This window comes from Carlito syrichta, unplaced genomic scaffold (genome assembly GCF_000164805.1).
Source record: "Carlito syrichta isolate Samal-C Ts95f unplaced genomic scaffold, Tarsius_syrichta-2.0.1 Scaffold108652, whole genome shotgun sequence".
Taxonomy (NCBI): Eukaryota; Metazoa; Chordata; class Mammalia; order Primates; family Tarsiidae; genus Carlito; species Carlito syrichta.
The window spans coordinates 78,356-100,479 of NW_007052748.1; the positions used below are offsets into that span (position 1 = coordinate 78,356).

The following is a 22,124-nucleotide window of genomic DNA, read 5'->3' on the forward strand; positions in this document are numbered from 1 at the left end:
TGTAATTTTAGACATCCCAGTAAGTAGCCACACTAAAAAAGTAAAAATAAGCAGGTGAAATTATTTTTAATAAAATATTTTGTTAAGCCCAATATACCCAAAACATTTTTAAAAATATGAATGAGCTACTATATATTTACATTCTCTTTTTGTGGTAAATCTTCAAAATTCAATGCATTTTATACTTGCAATTATTCTCAATAATTTACTCAAAAGTTGACTAGCTACCTTATTGGACAGCAGCATGACACATCTCAAGTCAAGAAATCTCAGTAATAGTCATTAGGGATTACTCTTTGGAGAGCGAAGCTTCCAGATGACTGAGAGTCAAATAAAACTTGCAATGTTTTTTATAATTTATCTTTTATAATGAAAAGTAATTACTCACGTATTCAGAAAAAAGGATAATTACTCTTATGTTAAGAGTATTATCTGAATAGAGGACTCTAGAAGTTATCAGATGAAGGTCAAACAGAAGTCAAGGGGTCAGACTCCTGTGAGTCCCAAACCAATCACTTCACAACAGTTTTATTTTTTCTGTATCCCTAACAAACATATATACATGCATGTTCATACAATTTTTTTTTAGAAAGCAGGATTTATTGAGAGGACAGGAAGCTCCCAGAATGGGAGAGGACCCGAGGGGGTTGTCCTACAATTTTTAACTAAACTTTTGTATATTTCCACTTACATCTAAAACTTTTCATGCTGAATATAAAGATTGGAAAAGATATACTTCATGTCATATCATAAGTAATAACATTTTAAAATACAATGGTTACATAATCTTTTAATTATATCCATTGGAATAGTGATTTGACATATACCAATATCCAACCTAAAAATATATAAACAGGCTTTCTTTCAACTTTATAAATTCTGTACTGTTTCTTTTACTTCTTGAATTTGCATTAATTCCACTATCTTCACACATAATTTTACTTTAATAAAATATATCCTTAGGTTTGATAGTTTTAAAAATTTTTTTATCATTTTATTCTTCTGTGCAATATATGAAGTGCTGAGTTAAAGGTTTTTTTTCTGAAATGAGTTTTACAAATTTAAAAGTACATATACTTTTAATTTTTATGTAATTATTAAATACAAAATATAAAAATCTTGGCATTCAAGTCTTAATAATGTATGGGTTATATTTGAATGGAAGATGTTAGGCATTAGTTGAAAATTGTTTATGTGTAAGCACCAAGAACACTTCTTTATAGCCAGAACAAAAGGAATTTAGTTCTAGCAAAGTCATTCAATTCTTTAAACTCCTCCTGAGCTATATACTCATTTTATATTTTTATCATTAAACATTATTTTTAAATAATTATTTGACAACTCTTGAAGTCAGAGTCTGCAAAAACAGTCCTATTTTTAATAGTTCCTCTATTCACACCCTCTGCAGTTTGAAACTGTGAGTCTTCCAGTCATGAAGGAGAATCTGCTTTCCCACCCCTTAATTCTGAGCAGCCCTTGTCAGGTACACTGGGCAACAAAATGCAGCAAAAGTGATTGTGAGGCAATCTAAGCCTAAGACTTCGAACTTCTTGCTTTTCTTCTTGGAACCCTGTTCCACTATGAGAACAAGCCCAGGAAATCCTGTGAGTAAATAAGAGACCACAAGGAGTACAGCTGAGGTAACCTAACCGGCAGCTGGCCCCCTTCCAGAAGCAGAGTGACTGGCCTTTCCATAACTGACCAAAGATGCAAAAGCAAGCCCAGCATAAATCAACAGAGCCAAGCAACTAAGATTCAAGCAAAATTACATGTGAAATAATAAAGTTTTTTACTGAAGTTTGTGCTTGTTTGTAAAGCAATATCTTTGAGGCAGCAGATAACTGATGGAATAACTAAAATAGCAATTATTTCAATTTTGATAAAAGCAAGGAATTCAAAGCTTTCCCACTTGCACAAAGATTTGTCATCTAAGTAATAAATCTCTGAGAAATTTAGCCAACCAATATTTTCAAGACTTGACAAATAACTATTTGTTGCTATGCTTTCATTTAGAAGCACCTTTTAAAATCCAACATGCAGAGAAAGAATTGGAAAGTTCATAATGTTATTCACAACAATACACATTTGAAATACAATATTTTAATAAAGTATCACATTATTTAACTATATTTGTATTAGCAAAGTAAAGTTGCAGAGTTAGTTCATTCAGTTTACAAAAAATCGCACCAAAGTTTTTCAGATAAACATAACAGATTTAATGTGCATCCAATCTCACTCCTTTCTGGATCTCTACTAAAATAATTGCTTAATATATAATCCCAAATAACTTTATGCAGGAGAAAAGACAACAGCAACAATAAAATGGACAAATGGTAACAGGTTTAGTAGATTTAAAAAGACAAATCCTAAACCAGCAAGGGAAAGTTGCAGAACAAACCAATCTGCAATTCAGAAAGCTGAAAAGACCCAGGAACTATCAGTACCAAGAGAAGGAGTCACTAGCACAATTCGTCCAATATGTATCATTCTCTTGCCAGGTATATTGTAAGATATTATTATTATTGTTATTGTTGCTGTTGCTATTATTATTATTATTGCATCTCTGCAGCAAGGAGCAGACACGTGACTTACTTTAGCCAATAAGATGTACTCAGTGTCACTTGTGGTAGGTATTTTAAGGGGTAAGGTATGTTGTACTAAGTTTCCTTTTTGTTTGCCTTGGCGAATATGAAAGCACAGAGATTGAGACTTCTTTTAGCTTGCATCCCTTGATGGACAGCATACTGCAAAGCTTTGTTATGTCATAGATAATTGGGATTTGCTTATTACCAATGCCAATAATCTATTCCATCCCAGCAAATGCAGTCAGGAAAATGAGGGAATGAGAAGAATGATAAAAATAAGAGGCTAGGATGAAAACTATATAACAAAGTTGCACTCTTTGTTTCCATCCCATTCTCCTAGTACTGAACAACTTTCTTCACCCAGCACGAAGGATGAAAGCAGCCAGACATTTATTCTCCATACGAAAGAATGGGAAAATCTTCTGTGGAAAATTTGACCAGCTTAAGAAGAAAGATCTAATAGTCTTAACATTAGAAACTCTGGCAAATTGTGCAGCCACGTCATCCAAGAGAAAAGCTCAAGTTGAACATGCTTCACACATTTAGAATTTTCAATGAGCTTCTTAATTGCTTCTTCTTACATATGAACAGATAACCCAAGAAGACATCTAAGAAAAATCTCTACCACAAAATGTAATGTCCAGAAAAACAAATTAAAAGAAATTTAAGCCGGGCTCAGTGGCTCAGCCTGTAATCCCAGTGCTTTGGGAGGCTGAGGTGAGTGGATTGCCTGAGCCGGTGGGTTCGAGACCCACCTGGACAACTTGGCGAGACCTCATCTCTGCAAAATAAATAAAAAAATCAGCCAGGCGTGGTAGCACGTGCCTGTAGTTCCCGCTACTCAAAAGGCTGAGGCAGAAGGATCTCCAGAGCCCAGCAGGTCAAGGCTGCGGTGGCTGGGAGCGGCCACTGCACTCCAGTCTGGGCGACGAAGTGAGACTCCAACCCAAAAAAGAAATTTAGAGGAAGTCAAATTATTCAAGGAAATGTAAATATTTTAAATATACTATCAACATGATGATATGGCATCCACGAAACAAGAACAGGATGCTATAACAAAGAAATATTCAGGAAAACAAAGCTAATTGAAGTGAAAAACATGATTGTAGATAGCAAAATCTTAATAGATTGTTTTTGGAAGTTAAAGATTTCCTTTAAAAATGGACTAAAAAAGAAAAGAAACAGAAAATAGACGAGAAAGCTAGCAGATCAGTCCAGGAAATTTAAGAATTCAGTAAGAGAAGCCCTAAGAGGAGACAAAAAATACAAAGAAAAAAACTCTTCATTAAATAATTAAAAGAAAAAAGAAGACTCCAGAAATGAAGTATACAACCTTCTAAATTAAAAGACTTAAGGAACTGTCAATTTTCCCAGCATAATAGATGAAAACAGAACTTACCTCCCACAAAATATTGTGAAATAAATACAGAAAAAGAGAAACTTCTATAAACTACCAAGGAGTAAAATGAAAAATTAAAAGAGTTCCTTTATAAAATATCAGGAATCTGAATAGTTTTGGAACTCTCAAAAACAAACTGGAAACTAGAAGATACTGAAGCAATAAATTTGAAAAAAATCATTTCCAATCTTAAACCTAAACCTAATGAAATGATCAAGTGTACAGGTGACATTTTCAGATACATAAAGACTCAGCAATTTTATTTACCATACGCTTTTTTTATTAGGAGGCTTCTGAGGGATTTGTGCCACCAAAATGAGAGGAAAAAACCAAGAACAATAACACAACACAACTGGCAAGGAAAACATGGGATCCATGAATATGGTATCCAATTCAAGAGAGATGTATCCCCAGAAAGACAGTGAATGAAATTCCAGGATAACAGCTGTGCACCAGAGCTTTGGTGATGAACCAGTATTGATAAAATGGACTGGAAACTCCAAAAAAGAAAAAAGATCATTGAAACTGTATTTGATGACATTAAATGTGAAAATTATACTTGAGAGGCAATTGAAGATTATGAAAAAGCTTACCAAAAATGCAAATTAAAGAAGCATATGAAAAACAAGATAATTAATAACTTCAAAAAATAAGAAAGATAACACAATCATAGTTCATTAATATGTGAAGACATTAATCAAATGATTACTGATTCAACCAAATAGGTAACAGTATTATGTAGAGAGGAATGGAGGACATAATAGTTTAGAGAGATAATCCTTATTTACCATAATAAAAAAAGTGACAAGGTAATGCCTAGGATTGACTAAGCAAAAATAACAATATATACAAATTAGTTAACAAAATATAGATGATAAACACCAGAAGAAATTAAATACCCTAAAGTAGTTGCCTCTGAGGAGGATAATTAGTAAATGTAAAAAAAGTTAAGGCAGAAAGAATACAATTATTCTGGTATAAGTCTTTTAATACATTGACCTTAAAAAAAATCTGTGCATAGTTTGCTTTGAAAGTAATTAAAATAATAATTAGAAAAGAAGAAAGCAAGGAAGGAAAGTACAGAGAAAACATCTATCATATAACACAACTGGCAAAGCCATTCTCAGTGTAATATCATCCTAATCACACCTACTTTCCATTAGAAAATTCTTGATTTTATATTTTAATTCTCAAAATTGTGTTGATATGTATTGGTATGACAATCATTTCACTTTTGAATTTCGAAGCATGTAATTTTTAAAAGAGATAGAGAGTTGGCAGATGGAGTCTGGGACTTCATCATATTAAGTTTATTGTCTGGATGAAATAAGGTGTCACAGCCTTCTGTATTTCATAAAGATATTCTTTACGCTTTTCCCAAAGGCATCTTCCCCAAGTCTGCACTTTTTTGACTAAAATTGGATTATGGAAAAGCAAAACTATTAAGTGAAAATTAGCGCCTTTCCTGTAATCCCACTCTACACTATATATCAATTCAGATCACCCCAGCTTGGGTCACAGATCACATTTCTGATGTCATAATTCACTCTTAACAGGAACAGTGGTAAATTGGAGGGGGAAAAAGGAGAGAGAACGCACGCGAGATAGCCCTGCAGCAGGTTAATAGTGCCTTTATTAAAGGAGACTTTCTGACACCAATATAATAAGTGTCACTTTGGCCCCTGGAGGTCTTTATGACCCTGGGCAATGGTTAATAGTAAGATAGATGATGAGTGACAGGCAGAATTTTCTTTTGTAAAATAGAGAATGCTGATTGGAAAAGAGGAGACAGAAAAAGGACAGCTAACATAACATTTCAATCACAAGCACATCCTCAGGCAGACCAATTTAAGAAGAATTATGAAATGGATTTTTGGTGATGACAAGAAGAGACTATGGTAGAGAGACTGTCTATACGCTCATTAATCCTGCTTCCTTTTCCTTGACCCATGTGAAAACTATTCATCCCTAGCAACTGGGTGGGTTGTGGCCATGTGATTTTGTTCTGGCTAATTGAATGTGGTCAGAAATGCTGTACAACCTGAGAGTCCTGTATAATCTTTTTGCTCTTTTCCCTTACATGAAGACCTTAAAGTCCAGAAATGTTTGAAAAGGGTAGCATCACAGGATAGAAGGAGCCTGGGCTCCTGTCACTGCTTGGAGCAAAGCTGCTCAGGAATGCCACTTTCCAGGAACAGTGACATGAGAAAAAAATAAACCTCTATTCTGTTAAGCCATGAGATTTGTGGTAGCAACTAGTATTACCTATCTTGACTAGTAAAGGAAGGTAGAATTTTCTCTATATAACATAAGTTATTAAGTCAAACGCAGACAGTTTTTTAAAAACAGCATTTGTTCCTTACATACTAAAATTTAAATACAGATCAACCAGCAAGTTGTTTGGCCCATTTCATAGATTTAATATGTTTTCATACAATTGAATGCAAGATATTTTTAAAGAAAGAGATAATTATTCCTGCTATGTACCTCCCTTACATGAAGTTTTATGAGTCAAATGGTTTGTCTGTTAAAGTGAGGCAGCCTCCTCTACAATAGAGGCTGAAAACATATGTATTAGTATTCATAAACATTAGCAAAAATGGTATTATTATGTAGATTTTCCTTTGGGGTATTTGCCCATTTGAAATTAGTTCTGTGTGTTTTTGAGCTTCTCTAGACAGCCACCTGAGGGTATTTTGTCAGAGCTTTTTAAATTATTCAATGAACAAATAAAAATAAAATCTATGGCAACAGGCTGGAGTGTCATGTAATACCAAATTAATTATATGATTCACTGCAGGCACCAGCCTCAGAAAAGACAGGAAAAGGCTGTTATGCAAATAGATTTGTCTCTAATAACAGCAAAGGGAATTTAACAAATTACTGGCACAAGAATTACTTTTTTTGTTTAGCTTCCCCTTCTTATTCAGTTTCCTCCCAATGAAAGTCCTCTCTAAATTGGCCTCTCAACATGGGGGAACCAGAAAGTCATCATTTCCCTCAGCCAAAGGGTTTCTTAAGGCTGAGACTCAGTGGCACAGAAGACTAATGGAAATGTGTAAAGCCTCCCAAAGCCAAGTCACTGGAAAATCCAACCCACGCTCCTGACAGCAATTAGCATTTATATAGCAGGGTATACATTTTAACTAATTAATCTCACAACACCCTCTAGGGCTTTCATGCCCATTCCCACATTACATGCCAGGAAACGGAGACAGAGAGATTAATTGACTTACTTTTGCCTGAGTGGTAGCACAAATAAAAGCTGCCTGAACATAGAGCTAGGATGCTTGTCCCAAATCTATGCTCACATATTCAAAGGAGGATATTTCCCATAGAAAAACTGTTCATATATTTGTAATTATTAAATATTTATTGAGAATCGGCTGCGAGCAAAGCACTGTGCTGAGTGCTGGAGTAAACAGACATGCAAGTATAAAAATTCAGAAAGCTCAGATATAGCAAAGAAAGAGCAAAGATTTCAATTTTGGAATATAAGACCTTAGATACTTTCCATATGCTATTACTTACTACATGCCACTTACTTGCCATATGACCTTGGACAGAATGCTTCTTTCACCTCTTAAACTCAGTTTATGCATGTGTACCTTGTCTATCTTGTAGTGCTGTCTATGAATTAAAAGGCCCAGTATATATTTTTAAAAAGCTCAGTACATATTAGCTGAATCTGCAAAATAAGTCTGGACAGATCCCAGCCCATCAGGGAGTTAACGATCTTCATGAAAGGAAGACAAACCTAAAAATAACGGAATAAAATGAACTGTTATAAAAGGCTTCTACACATAAGCTTAGTAATATCATAACATATTATATTACATGGTTACTATATTGCATTCTAACTATATTACTATAAACAGAGTGGAGGGTGGGGGTGATAGTACTGAGATAAGGTTGAGATCAGCATCCGTCTCCTTTTATATTCCAGCCTGGTACCCAATGTGGATAAGGCCACTTAAAAACTATCCCATCAGCATGTTCTAGACTTAGTCTCTCTCCTGGAGGCAGAAACTAAGTCAAACAGAAGAGCTAGTTTTGCATTCATTTTGGTATTTTTGCTTAATTTTAGTTTTCTAGTGGTATGCATGGCTCCTTAGTAAATATTAATCTGGGACTGCAATCCAGAGAGAATCCAAGGTGTGAGAAATATTGGTTAGGGTAGCTAAGAATGTTGAATGAATATTATGAAGACATGGAATAAATCAACAAGTTAAGTGTGGGCAAATTTCTAAGTCAAATTTAGGAGTGCTAGATACTAAAACATTAGTAAAAGCTCCTGACAGAAGATGGAAGTGGCACAGAGCACACAGTATTAGGGTTGGAGGTAACAGACATAATTCAAAGGCAGGTTTTGATACCTGTTGGTTTTATTTATTCATTTAAAAACCATGGGTTAGGTGCAGTGGTTCAAGCCTGTAATCCCAGCACTTTGGGAGACTGAGGTGAGAGGACTGCCTGAGCCTGAAGGTTTGAGACCAGCCTGGTCAACATGGTGAGACCTTTTCTCTACAATAAATCAAAAAATTAGCCAATCATGGTAACATGCATCTGTAGTTCCAGTTACTTGGAAGGCTGAGGCAGAAGAATCCCAGGAGCCCAGCAGGTCGAGGCTGGAGTGGCTGTGAGCATGCCACTGTACTCCAGCCTGGGTGACAGAGTGAGAATCCAACGCAAAAAATAATAATAATAACTATGTACTGAGTACTCCGTCATGTGCCAAGCACCAAAGTGGGTGCTTGGGGTGCACTGGTGAACAAAACAATGGTCTCATGGTGCTCACCTTCTAACACTAGGACACTAGCAATAAACAATTTACATGGTAAATAAGAAAAATATCTATCATATGTTGAAAAGTGACAAGTCAATGGAACAAAGGAAAACATGGAAACTGGTAAGAGTGATCAGGAATGTGGGAGGAAGAGAGAGGGGAAAGGCAGAAGTATGCAGTTTTCAAGAGGGTAGTCAGGGCAGGTTTTATGACCAATGAAGACCATTTTGAACCTCAGTTTTCAAAAGCAAATAATTAAGCTCATACTAATGTAAACCAGTGATGAAAATGGAATGAGCCTACCACATAAAATATTATATAAACGGGGAGGTTCTACACATGTATTGGTATTTCATGCATACCCCTGGAAAACCAATCTGTGAACCTGTGATTTTCTATGTGATCCTTGGCAAACCACTCCCTGTGCCAGACCCCCAAGTCTGTGGTAGGCACTACGAGACATACCCATCTCCATGCCCCCACCCCATCCACTCCCCTTCTAAATACAGTGTGGAATGTTCAGTTGGACGTGGCACATACCTGTTCAGAATAAAAGTGTTATTTCCCAGCTTGCCTGTCGCCTAGATGTGTTCAGATGATTGAGTTCTAGTTAATAGAATATGTTTGAAATTGTCATACGGTAGAGATCTCAGAAACCTTCCTAGAGACCCACTGGCATGTTTTCAGGTTTTCTGTGCTGCTCCTACTTCTTTCATCCTGCAGCTGGGGACATAAATGTGATAGCTAGAGCTACACCATGGACCATAAGAATGAAGGCCACACACTAAAGATGGTGAAATCTGAACGTAAAAGGAGATGGGAACTTGAATAACTTAGGAAGCTACCTTCCCAGCCCTGAACTTTGTATCTCTAGACTTTACATGAGAAATAAATATTTTTGTACCCTTGTTACCTAAAATGCAACCCACAACCCAACCCACTTTAGCTTGTCATCCCTTGCCAGCTAGTCAGAACTGCAGACTTTGGGGCCCCACCCAGACATACTGAGCCAGTACCTAATTTTAACACTCTCTTGGTAATCCCTAGGCACATTAAAGTTGGGAAAAGATTAGTTTAAACTATTTTTTTATTTTGAGTCTCCTTATTTATAGCTGATCATCATCCTCACTGATAACAATGTCTTATTTCATCCATGCAAATAAGTAGGTAGTTAAAAAATTCCTGCGGTTTTATATACTCCACAAGTCTAGTCTCTTTGAATACTTATGTTTAAAAATATTTTTTTCTAACCGGGCTTGGTGGCTCAGCCTGTAATCCGGCACCTTGGGAGGCTGAGGTGAGTGGATTGCCTGAGCCCGCAGGTTCGAGACCCACCTGGGCAACTTGGCCAGACCTCATCTCTACAATAAATCAAAAAATTAGCTGGGTGTGGTAGCACGTGCTTGTAGTTCCGGCTACTCGGAAGGTTGAGGCGGAAGGATCGCCGGAGCCCAGCAGGTCGACACTGGGGTGGCCGTGAGCGTGCCACTGCACTACAGTCTGAGCGATGCAGTGAGACTCCAACTCAAAAAAAAAAAGAAAACTTCTAAAAAAAATTCACGTTTATCAACTGAGCCATTAAAAGAAAAGTGAGAAGTCACTTTTCTTCTCAGTGGGGACAGAACATCCATTATTGCACACCCTCCTTTTGCCTACTGCTCAACAACGCTGGGCTCATCACTCAGCAGATGGCTTTCCTGAACCAGATAATTAGACATACCTTATTCTCATTAAAAACGGGAGTTTTCTTGATTGAATAATTTGAAGAAAATAGAAAACAGTACTGAGCAGATGATAATGGATGGTAAGATTTGCCAGATTAGAAAAGAAAGCCAAATTGAAAAGAAGGGTTTGGGTGGGGGAGAAGTCCACAAGCCCAGGCTTCAGTTTTGATGGAAATTGTTCCGAGAACAAGTTTTATCCCCAATCGTGCACTACTCCTCCCTGTGATGCTGGGCATTAATCTTTATACTGTCCTAAAGACTGTCATTTTATATCAATTAGATGTGGCAGTCTGAGTTATTTAGTAAAAAAACAAAAGTGTGGAGAAATCATTACCAGGCAAACAAAAGAAAGAGTTGAGAAGGAAAGCAAATTCCACAGATGAAAATAACCAAACGTATCAAGTTTAAATTTAGAACTATAGTTAATACTTAAAAGTTACAAAATCAAATGTCAAAAATGACTCAAGAGTTGATATCTTTCAGAGTCTAACTATTAACAAGATGAATATTTTAGGAACAGTTGGTTTTCATTCAAAGCCTACCACGCAGAGGCTGTACTCTTAATTTGTGAACACAGGTGTCACTTTCTACAAATTTTCCTTGTGCCAGAGGACTTGAGTAAAAACCCTGAGTTTTCTGGAAGTTTTTGGAGTTCACAGGTCTAAAGAAGCTTCTGATGATCTCCAGGCTCTTTCCTGGCCTTCATCACATTATTTTTCATAACTGGGTTTTGGCCAACAAAAAAGACTAAATTATCATGTGTTAATGTCCAAGAAGTTTCCAGTATCCACCCTTCCTGCTGCTATGCATAATAAGGAAGATAATGGGATAGCATCATCTAATAGCCACTTAGAACAGGCTCTGCTTCTCTCATCAAAGTGGCATCAGGGGTTAGAAGGCGAAAGAATGGATTCTGAGTATGCTGCCTGTGTACCATGGTTCATAATTCTCTTAAAAAAAAAAATTACCATAATGAACATCCTCATGTGGCTGAAGGGAATATTTTCTTTGCAGGGCTGTTGTGACAATAAATAAACGGGCTTATTTTGAATGCAGCATAGTACACTAGGGAAACTCTCAGCAGGCATTAGCTGGTGTGGGGTGTGTGTGTGGGTGGGTGTGTGTGTGTGTGTGTGTGTGTGTGTGTGTGTGTGTATGCTTTTCTTCTCAAAGCAATCTTTTCTAATCCATGTTTAAGATGTAAAGATCCAATTACTATTCTCATATAATAATCAAAAAGCCTTGACTCTCTTTATTTTCAGTATTACATAATATTTATTCAAGGGCCTATTTGTGGTGCTGGGGGTTATGAATAAAAGCTAGAAAAAATATAGTCTCTGCCTTCATATTTCCATTCAAGAAACAGACTTCTAACATTGAAAGCAAAGGTCTTCCACACATTATAGAGTCCCAGAACATGTGGATCTTGAGTCTAGTTGAAGCCTCCAGTTTCAACAGGACAGCTGGAAATACCCCCATTCCACAAATAAAGTAATGAAAACCAAAAGAGGACAAAGAGAGAAGGGCCAACAATATATGATAGTAGTGGGGAGAGCGCTTATATCCCAAAACTACTAACCCTGGGGAGTATACAATGGTGAGTCTCTGAACATCCAGTTCCAAACCTTGTTCTGCAATGTCCTAGCCATGTGACTATATGTAAGTAAATTAAATGTTCTCATGTATGAAATAAAACTGGTTTGAAGATTTAATGATACAACACTTGTTGTTTAATGATACAATACTGCAGAGAACTTTTCACATAGTTCTTGCTATTGTTAATATTTTATTTCTTTCTTTCTCAATGCCAAACTGAGTATGGCCAATTTCAAACTGAATTTTGCTCAGTAAACATCATTGAAGTCTAACCTATGGGGATTCACCTCTAGCAAAGTGTTTGAGAGTGTTGGACGACAAGGGAGTTTTAAAAACATTTAGAAAAATTCTCACATTTTACAAATGGGGCAGCTTAGCCCAGAGATTCAACTTGATGAACAGCAAAGAGCTCACTCGTAGCAACTATAAAATCAATCTTTTTCAGTTCAAATTTTGTGTTCTTTCTGCTACATCACCCCAGTAAAATACATATTCCAAATATCTATCTGCACAAATATTCACAGTTTGTTTAGGGGATATAAATCGTACAATAGTACACTTCCCTTCAAAACGAGGACGAAGTAGGCTAAGATTCAAATCCAGGAGGATTGGAACAGATAATGTCAACCATGAACCATAAAAGATAACTTTGTATGTGTTCTTTAATGGTCAAGCCACACAGTTATTATTCTCCTCACCCTCACCTTGCAGGCGAAGAAGCTGATATATGGGTGTTGTCCCTGAGGCTGAACACAAACTAAGTGGCAACACTGCCCCTAAGTGTGACACCAGAAAAAGAAGAATCCTGTACCTCAGTTTCCTCACAGGTAATTGTGAAACAAAATATAAAGCTAAAATTGTCTACCCTATAGAGCTGTTGTTAGAGGTAAATAAGATCATACATGATAATGCCACATGGACTCTGATGCATGGTAAGAACTTAATAAATTTTAACTTTTATGCTGGTTTTTACAGATGTGAAAATTCAGACATAGAAAGAGAGTCAGCAAGAAAAGTGAGTTATTTTGTGCATTTTGCCAAATCTAGGGGCAAGAAACTCAAAGTTATGATTTGTGGCATAAGATGTAGAAAGCAGGCTAAGCATGGACTCACTTCTTAATTAGCAAAGATATCTCAGCGATCACTTTTTCACTCAACAGCATGATGCAAATCTAAAGCCCTCCATTACTCAATGAGTTTCTATACCTTTCAACACCATGTCTCACTTCCCTGCTGGGAGGTCAGAAAGGCTTACTTAGTAAAAAGTACATCAGGAACCTTCAACTTTCCATCAGGAGCTATCAGATTCCTCCGCCCCAATTTTGCAGCCATACTCCACGCACAACTACAAAGTCAAAAGAAAGTGCATCTGGTGAGCCTTGTCAGTAACCTCCCCAGCAATTCTCAGGAAATTGCCTGCAGTAAAAGGAAACTTGTGATCCTCATCACCTGCCAACAGAAGAGATGCAGGCTATAATCCTGCCACTGCATTTAACAGAGGCATCACCTGGGAAATGCCAGCGCAGTCTCATTCAATTTTAATAATGTGTCAAGCATGTAGATTTTTCTTGAAGGCTGATAGTGACAAGCAGGAAACAAAAGATTCTGAGAGAAAATGAGGTGAAGCAAGCATCAAAAGCTGAGAACATGAGACACGGGGTTTAGAAAAATGTCTGACAGTGAATGATGATGGACTGGCAGGAAGAATTCAACAGGTAGGGGTTCTATCTGAGTATTATTGAGTAGTCACTCATCTAGAGAACAGTGTCACTCCTCCCAAAAGGAAAAGCTAGGCCTTAGGAAGCGTCAATGCCAAGATGATGAAATCCCAATCCAAGTTTCATTTAAGTCACCTGTAATCCACTATGCACTTTAGAACCCACTGCCCATTAGAACTGAGACCTCATATCCAGAGTAAATCAAAAAATTAGCCGGGCATGGTGATTCTGGCTACTTGAAAGGCTGTAGTTCTGGTTACTTGGAAGGCTGAGGCGGAAGAATCCCTGGAGCCCAGCAGGTCGACACTGGGATGGCCGTGAGTGTACCACTGCAATGGAGTAAGACTCCAACTCAAAAAAAAAAAAAAAAAAAAAGAAGCGAAAGGGGGTCTCAGAAGCATCCAGCCTTATGATGTGTTATACAGATTTGGTTCTGAGACCAGAGGGTTTAAAGAACACCTGAGGTAAAAGACTGGGTAAGTGGCAGAGGTAGGATGTAAATCTACTGGGTTTCTAGCTATTTGTCCATATGATGAACATCACTTCTGCATATAATACCAAGTGCAAAAGAGAGTTTATACTGCATTTATATCAGTCTTTGCTCTTTCTTTTTTCCTGGTATGTCAGAAGTTGAACTTTTAGACCCACATTTATTTTCAGCGTATTTACTTAATAATCTTAAGGTTGAGAATGTTTGCCTATTATATATTCATTAGTAGAGAGAAAGCAGAAACTACAAACCAACTTCTCTGAAATCTAGAGCTATTAAAACAAAGGAAGTAAAAGAAGAGGATGTACTCTTCATATGGGAAGCAAAAATAACCACTCTAAAAATCAAACTTAGAATCTCTTACATAATCTCTGTTGTTGTCAGCTTCTCTTTCACCTGGTATAGACATTTCCTCTCCATGCACTCACCAGTGGATATACCAAAAATATCCTGCCACTGAAGAAAAGCATAATAATTACTAGAAATACAAAAAATAGAAGAAAGAAAAATGGATGCAAGATCAGGAAAAGGGCCAGTAGTCATATAAAGGTGACTTTTAGGCCCTTCATGGTATAACTATAAATACTCATGTATATAGCTGTGTGTGTGTGTGTGTGTGTGTGTGTGTGTGTGTGTGTGTGTATGCATGCGTACCGATATATATTCTAGGGCAACCCTGTTAGGTCTAGAGCGCTCGTTCCTTGAGACTTTCAGCCTCCCAATGCTGTGTACTATTCCCTGATGGTAAGAACAATGAATAATGAGGGTGGTTGCTTAGAAAGATGTAACACAGCTTTTTATTTCCATATCTTTTGAGGTAGGAAAATGTTCCAACCTCATCACTTAAAAACCATTGCCTTCCTCCTCCCACCGCATTCCACCAAAGATTACAAATCTATAATTGTTACAGAATTCATAGTGATTTCTACTTTAAATGGCAGTTTCAGACCCATATCCCTTGATCCCTGATGTAGGTGTCATTGCCCCATTTTGAGGTTTGGAAAGAGAGGCTCAGAAAGTGACATGGTGAGCTTACAGAGTTATCAGGCAGCAGAGTCTTCTGATTCCAGAACCAGTCCTCACTCTACTGACCTCCTCAAACTTTCAGGTTATACATAGTCCATTGGTTTCTATTTTGGAGACATTATATACAATTCCTTACTCAAACACTTCACTCAATTTGATGCTTTCTGTTGACAAGCATCTCAAACCATTTTTTTCCTTCTATTTTATGGCATATTAGCTACTGATCCTTTCTTCGAATGTAAGAATTCATCTTTAGATAGATGCCTTTAAACTTCCTCATCACTAAATATAATAGGTCCTGAGATATATCTTGTAATATTCTCTATGGAGAATAAAGACAGGGTCAGAAAGTCTGATTTCTCATCCTAATTCTAAGAGTGGGACCACCATTATTATCATAACTAACTCCTACCACTACCACTTAATAGTGACTGTTTCTTTTTATATTCCAGGTACTAAGTGCTTTACACTTATTATCATTTTTAATCTTTGTTGCAACTCCTTCAGATAGCTTTATCACTTTCTGCATTTAACGAGTGAGCAGCATGAGACTTAAGTAAGTTAAAAAATATCCATATGATTACAGAGCAAATAGGCGGGAGACAGGAATTCTAACACAGATCTGCCTCTTTCCAGAGTTTAAGATCTAATGCAGACTATGACCATGTAACTTTCCTACTCTGGGATTCAGTTTTCTCATGTATAATGTAAGAAGGTAAAACCAGATGATTTTTAACCCTGTTCATCTCTATAATATGATGGGTTTATAATTAATGCTAACTTCAAAAGTAATTTTCTTTCCTGAATCCGAAAAATATAAATCAAGTCAGTTTTTCAGAGAAGAAGAAGAAAGGTAGGTGGGCACTCATTAAAAGAAAGTGGAACAAAGTGAGTGAGACTCTTTAATGAAGGAGCATAAAATCCTTGATTAGCAGCTCCAAGCATCAGAAGGCACATATCACAGCTAGGAGGCAGCGGAGCAGATCACATCTGTCTGAATTAGAGAGTGTCATTATCTACTCCTGTTTCCAATGGAAACTCCGAAGCTACCTTCATGCTCAACTTTCCCTCCCAACACCCACTTATAAAAAGCAGAGGAATCAGAAATGTCAGCCTGTCCTCGAAGGCAGCTCCCTGGGGTGTCGGCTGCCTCTGTCTTATTAAGTATAGTCAGGCATGACTCAGCTCCTCCATCAACTGTCTGGGAAGGAGAACATTTCATGCTGGTAGAAAATCACCTTAAGCAGAACAATGGAAGCCATTTAAGGTAGGCAATTAGAGTCAGGTTTCTTATTACTCAGAATCAAATCACCCTTTTCTTATTCTAGACAGAAAAGCTATAATCACAGCCAATAGGGAAACAGGGCTGCCTTTGCTTAGAGCTCGTCAGATCACCCTGTCACCTCCAGTTACAACTATCAGCCACTGAGACACCTCTTCTGTCTGGGTCACAAAACAAGGTGAACTGTGGGTTATGTCACGTCGTTCAATCAATAAACCCTCAGTGAGATCCTACCACATACAACAACAGTTTATAATAGGCACCAACGAGGGATAAAGATACAAGAAAGACAGAGTCCCTGCTCTCAAAGATCTCATTATGTAGAAAGGGTGGACAATCTGGCAAACAATCACAATGCAAAACAAAATGAAGCAAATGCTAAAAAGAAAAAAGACGCATGTCATAAGTAGTTCTTAAATCTGACTTTGAAAGGGGGTGGAGTTCACTGGTGCCGTCACAAAAGAAATGACATCTGATTCAAGTCTGAAAAAATGAAGAGAATGTTCACTGACAGATACAAGGGAAGGAGTCCAGGTTGATGGAAGCCATGATTAGTCAGTCCATCAGTCAGTGAAGGTTGGATCACAGCATATGGGATGATATAGTAGAGTGTGAGAATGGTAGACTAGGGTCATACGTGGTAAGAACAAACTTTATCCCAGTAGCAACCGAAAGTCACTAATGGTACTTAAATAATGAAGTCACACAAATTAATGCTAACTATAAACTGAGATAAAGGATGGGTTGGGAATGCTGATTGTATCCTAGAGCTATCTGAAGGGTCACACGAAAGTCCAACTTCACGTGTGTCAAGAATGAAGTTTATGTATCCGTTTGTTACCTCTGCTTTTACTTATATAAACCACAAATGAAGTTCAAAAGAGACAATTACAGCAACCTGGCTGAGGGGGTGGAGGAATGCAGAGAGGCCAATGGCATCTGAGATGGTGCTTTTGCTTTACAACTGTTAGACTGGGGGACTATAATCTCTCAAGAAAGACAGCATTGCCTGGTACCTGACCCTTCTTCATCCCCTACTGCCCATCATCAATGAAGATAATTCATGAGACTGCAGAGGGGGCAACCTCTTTATTACAGCTTGCAGAACATAATTACTCAGAGTCTTCATTATTTTTCTTCTCTTATGAAGCCTGACCTCAAAGTATTTTAATAACCAGAAACCTCAATGAAGGACAATGCTCTGTAGGATAGCACACTGTCTATACATCCCTATGGCACTGAGGACATTTTTCAGTGGGTTATAGATATTTGAACATCTTTTTCCAACTACCTAAAGGCTCCTTGTTTTCAGGACAATAGTCCTTTTAATCTTTATAGCACTCTACTGTGTTTGAAAAAGTCTAGTTCTATAAACCTGCTGAGTAGAACTAAGAATAGCGGAAGATCCAAGGATGGGCCTAAAAGCTGGATTTTTAAAATGACTTGAAAGGTAAAAGTTAGCAGAGGCAAGCCATAGATGAGAAGAAAAATATTTACAAATCGCCTCTTCAATAAAGGACTAATATCCAGAATATATAAAGAACTCCCAAAATTCAGTGAGAAAACAAACTTAATTTAAAAAGAGACAAAAGATTTTAACAGGCACTTAGGCAATGGTACACACATATGAACAATAAAATAAGAAAATATGTCCAAATCATTAGGCATTAGATAAATACAAATTAAAAATCATGCAAGAAACCACTACAGACCTGTGAGAATGACTATCATATAAAAAACGGAAAATACCAAGTGTTGGTAAAATGTGCTGGACTCTCATTCATTGATGATGGGAATACAAAATGATGTACAATCACTTTGGAAAAACAGTTCAGCAGCTCCTTCTTAGTTTAAACATATGAGAGGGGACACCAAAAACCCAGAATTTATTTATTAAAACTTGTGTATTTATTCTCACATGTTTAAATTTCAGTCATCTTCAAAGTACTTTCTGTTTGATGCAATACACCTATCGCAACACTTTTTTCACTGCTCAAAACAGTTTTTGAATTTGTCAATTTTGATGCCTTTTAAGTGCTTCTGCTGTGTTTTATTTTACCTCCTCCACATCAGCAAAATGTTTGCCTTTGAGGACTTTTTTCATCAGGGAAGCAAAATAAATAAATAAATACATACATAAATAAAATAATACACAAAGTCACTTAAAGTGAGATCAGGTGAATAGGAATGGTGGGGAACAGGAGTCATGCTGTTTTTGGTTCAAAGCTGCTCAACACTCAGCATGATGTGGGCAGGTGTTTTGTCATGGTGGAAGAAACCATCACCTGTTTGCCACAGGACATTTCTTTTGCAAATCATGATGCCACCTTCTCAAAACTTCCAGATAAAAACTTTGGTTGACCTTTTGATAAGGAGGAAAAAAATTCCAAGTGTACTTACTACAAGGGACTGCCTTCCAAAATATAATTACAGGGTTTTTGGGTTCCCCTTGTACAATTACCATAAGACCTAGCAATATCAGTCCTAGATATCTACTCAGGAGAAATGAAAACTTATGTTCAGCCAAAACTTGCACTTAGATGTTTATAGCAGCCATAATGATAATAGCCAAAAATCTGAAGAAATCAGATGTCCTTCAACTAATAAATGAATAAACAACTTCAGTATATCCATACAGTGGAATACTACTCAGCATCAAGAAATGAACTTCTGGTATACATAACAATATGAATGTATCTCAAATGCATTATACTAAGTGAAAGAAGCCAATCCTGTATGATTCCATCTATCTGACATTCTGGAAAAGGCAGAATTAGGAACAGAAAACAAACACATCAGCGATTGCTAAGGACTGAGGGATGGGAAAGGTTGATTGCACAGGGGCAGCATGAGAAAAATTGGGGGAGATAATGGAACTTTTCTATATCTAAATTGTGGTGGTTACAACGTGGTTGAGTGCATTTGTCAAAATTCAAAGACTTCACATAACAAAAAATTAATTTGACTATATGAATACAAGAGTGACTAGAAAAATAAAAATAAATTTTAAAAGGTACAGTACTTGTCTTTTGATTACAGCTGTGGCTTTACATGTAACAACTGGGAGGGGACAATATATTTGGTCATAGATCCATTCTACAATGACTTTTTCCACCCATCTCTAAGTGGTCAAATCACACTAATCCTTCAGGCCTAAATTGGACATTATAGTTTATTTATAAAACTTGTGTATTTATTCTTGCATGTTTAAACTTCAGTTGTCTCCATTTGATGCATTATATTAATTATTAAGACTATTTTTCCACTGCTCAAAGCAGTTTTTGAACTTGTCAATTTTGATGTCTTTTAGTGCTTCTGCTGTTTTTTGGTCTCATCTCTTTGGCAAAAGGTATCCCACTGAGGACTTTTTTCATCCAGGGAAACAAACAAAAAGTCACTCAGGGTGAGATCTGGTGACCATGGAGGGCGGGGCACAGGGGTCATGCTGCTTTGGTCAAAAACTGCAAAACATTCAGTGTGGCAGGTATGCTCATAAATCACCCATCATGAAATGAGCAAATGCATTGAAAGAATCTCCAAATAAATATATTCACTGAAGCCAAATGCAGCCTTTCACAACAACACTAGCTGGTACATGGATGCCGATGAGTTCCCAGAACACATACCTAGCAGGAGAAACCTACACTACATAAGGCCTGCCCTCCAAAGGATAATTTCATTTTTTAGGGAGTCCCTCCTTGTAGATTGCTGCTTTCAGTCTGACTCAATTTATTTCACTTCTAAATCACCATAGCAATTTCTCTGAACCACTTTTATGATACTAACCACTTTCTACCTTGCATAATTGTCACTTGAAGTTTTGGCTGATCTGTTGGGAGACTGTACACTCAAAGACAAAGCTTGGAGCTCACCCAGCACAATGCCCACCACAAAATTTGGTAGATGTTTGTTTCTACATGGGGTGGCATAAGGAAACACAATAAAAACAGATCAATAACTGCATAGAAATAAAAGCCTATGCTTCCTCAGAACTCTCTGATATATAATGCCATGTTCTATCATACAAATTCATCTCATAGCTGATAAATAGTAAAGAATGAAATGTGAACCATTTACTATATCCATTCATTCATTCACTGAGTATTTACTGAGCACCTGCTAAGTACAAAGGCTTTGCTCAGCACTAAAGATACAGAGGTTAATAAAAGCATGCCTGTTCCCATGAAGCTTTCATTCTAGAGGAGGTGACAGGCATTACACAATGAATTAACTAAGTAGTTAAGTAAATTACATAACTAATAACAATTGCTATGGAATAAGTACCATAAAAAGGAAGTACAGGGCATAAGGAGGTGTATTAACAAAGATATTTTCCCTAGGAATCTTCATTTCTAAGAGCAAGAAAGACAGTGAAACATGAAGAGGTTGAAGCAAGAGGCAAGGACCTGTACATATAAGGTCATAGAGGCCACTGTAAGAAATTGAAATTTAATTCTGAGAATACCAAGAAATACTTCCAGGATTTTCATCAGAGGAGACACCTGATTTAATTTACCATTTTAAAGTGATTACACTGGTTGCTGTATCAAGAATTGGCTGTAGGGAGTAAGAGTGAAGGAGGAACAGCCATTTATGAGGCTTCTGCAGAAAAGTCCAAGAACAAGATGGTGTGGTTTGGACTACGAAAATAGCTAAGACAAAGAGGAGTGAATAGAGCAACATGAAAAAAAAGGGGGGGGCTATGATAAATTGATGAAACATGTAAAAAAGAGAAAGGCAGCATGGTTCCGAGCCTCTTGAATCTCAAAACTTCAATTATGAAATGCTGGAGCGTTGGAGTCAGAAAAAAAACTAAACAAATTTACAGAAGTGAGAACAGATTCAGAGAGGAGAGGTTAAGTAGCTTGCCTAAATACACCCAGTAAATTAGCAACAGAGTTGAACCACAGCCTGAAGTTCTTTTATACTCCTTGTATTAGTCTTCATTTCTATATTTTGGAGCCTAATTTTGAACTCCACCTTGTTCATTGCTAAAGTACAGTAATGTTACTCTCCATGAGTCATGGTGAATAACACCGACCCTGAAACATTTTGACATAAACCTGGAGATACAAAGTATCATGAAGAAATAAACAGGACCTATTTTGTTCACCACTGTATTTCAATGCTTAATAAATACCCAGCTCATCAAAAGAGCTAAAAAAAAAACAACTGTTGAATGAATAAATATGTTTTCCTATCTTTTGTAATTAAATTGAAAAATAATATGTCTCAACTTATTTAGGGTCATCAAAACTAGAGTAGGTGGCAGAGAACCAAAGGACCATAAACTGGTTCTTCAAACCGGTTTTTTTTTTTTTTGAGTTGGAGTCTCATTCTGTCGCCCAGACTGGAGTGCAGTGGCCGTTCCCGGCCACTGCAGCCTCGACCTGCTGGGCTCCGGCGATCCTTCCGCCTCAGCCTTCCAGTAGCTGGCACTACAGGCGCACACTACCAGGCCCGGCTAATTTTTTGATTTATTGTAGAGATGAGGTCTCGCCTGCCTAGGCGGGTCTCA

The 22,124-nt window shown here is 37.2% G+C and overlaps 1 protein-coding gene across 2 annotated transcripts in view; it reads right to left on the reverse strand.

Moving 5' to 3' along the window:
• The window catches only part of IL1RAP (interleukin 1 receptor accessory protein), a 144,347-nt gene that overhangs the window by 60,778 nt on the left and 61,445 nt on the right, over positions 1 to 22,124 (reverse strand). The window lies entirely within an intron of this gene.